The sequence below is a fragment of the Bison bison genome, unplaced genomic scaffold (genome assembly GCF_000754665.1).
Source record: "Bison bison bison isolate TAMUID 2011002044 unplaced genomic scaffold, Bison_UMD1.0 scf7180017864471, whole genome shotgun sequence".
Lineage (NCBI taxonomy): Eukaryota > Metazoa > Chordata > Mammalia > Artiodactyla > Bovidae > Bison > Bison bison.
This window is the reverse complement of record NW_011495032.1, coordinates 33423524-33423967: the sequence shown is the minus strand read 5'-3', so window position 1 is coordinate 33423967 and position 444 is coordinate 33423524.

The window sequence follows — 444 nt, the reverse complement described above, 5'->3', positions numbered from 1 at the left end:
GTTTGTCATAGCTTTTCTTCCAAGAAGCAAGCATCTTTTAATTTCATGACTGCAGTCATCATCTGCAGTGATTTTGGAGCCCCCCAAAAATAAAGTCTCTCACTCTTTCTATTATTTCCCCATCTCTTTGCCATGATGTGTTGGGACCAGATGCCTGGATCTTATTTGTTTTCTGAATGTTGAGTTTTAAGCAGATTTTTCACTCCCTTCTTTTACTTTCATCAAGAGGCTTTTTAGTTCCTCTTCAATTTCTGCCATAAGGGTGGTGTCATCTGCATATCTGAGCTTATTGATATTTCTCCCGGCAATCTTGATTCCAGCTTGTATTTCTTCCAGCCAGGCATTTCACATGATGTACACTGCATATGATTTAAATAAATAGAGTTACAATATATAGCCTTGATATACTCCTTTACCGATTTGGAACCAGTTCATTGTTCCATG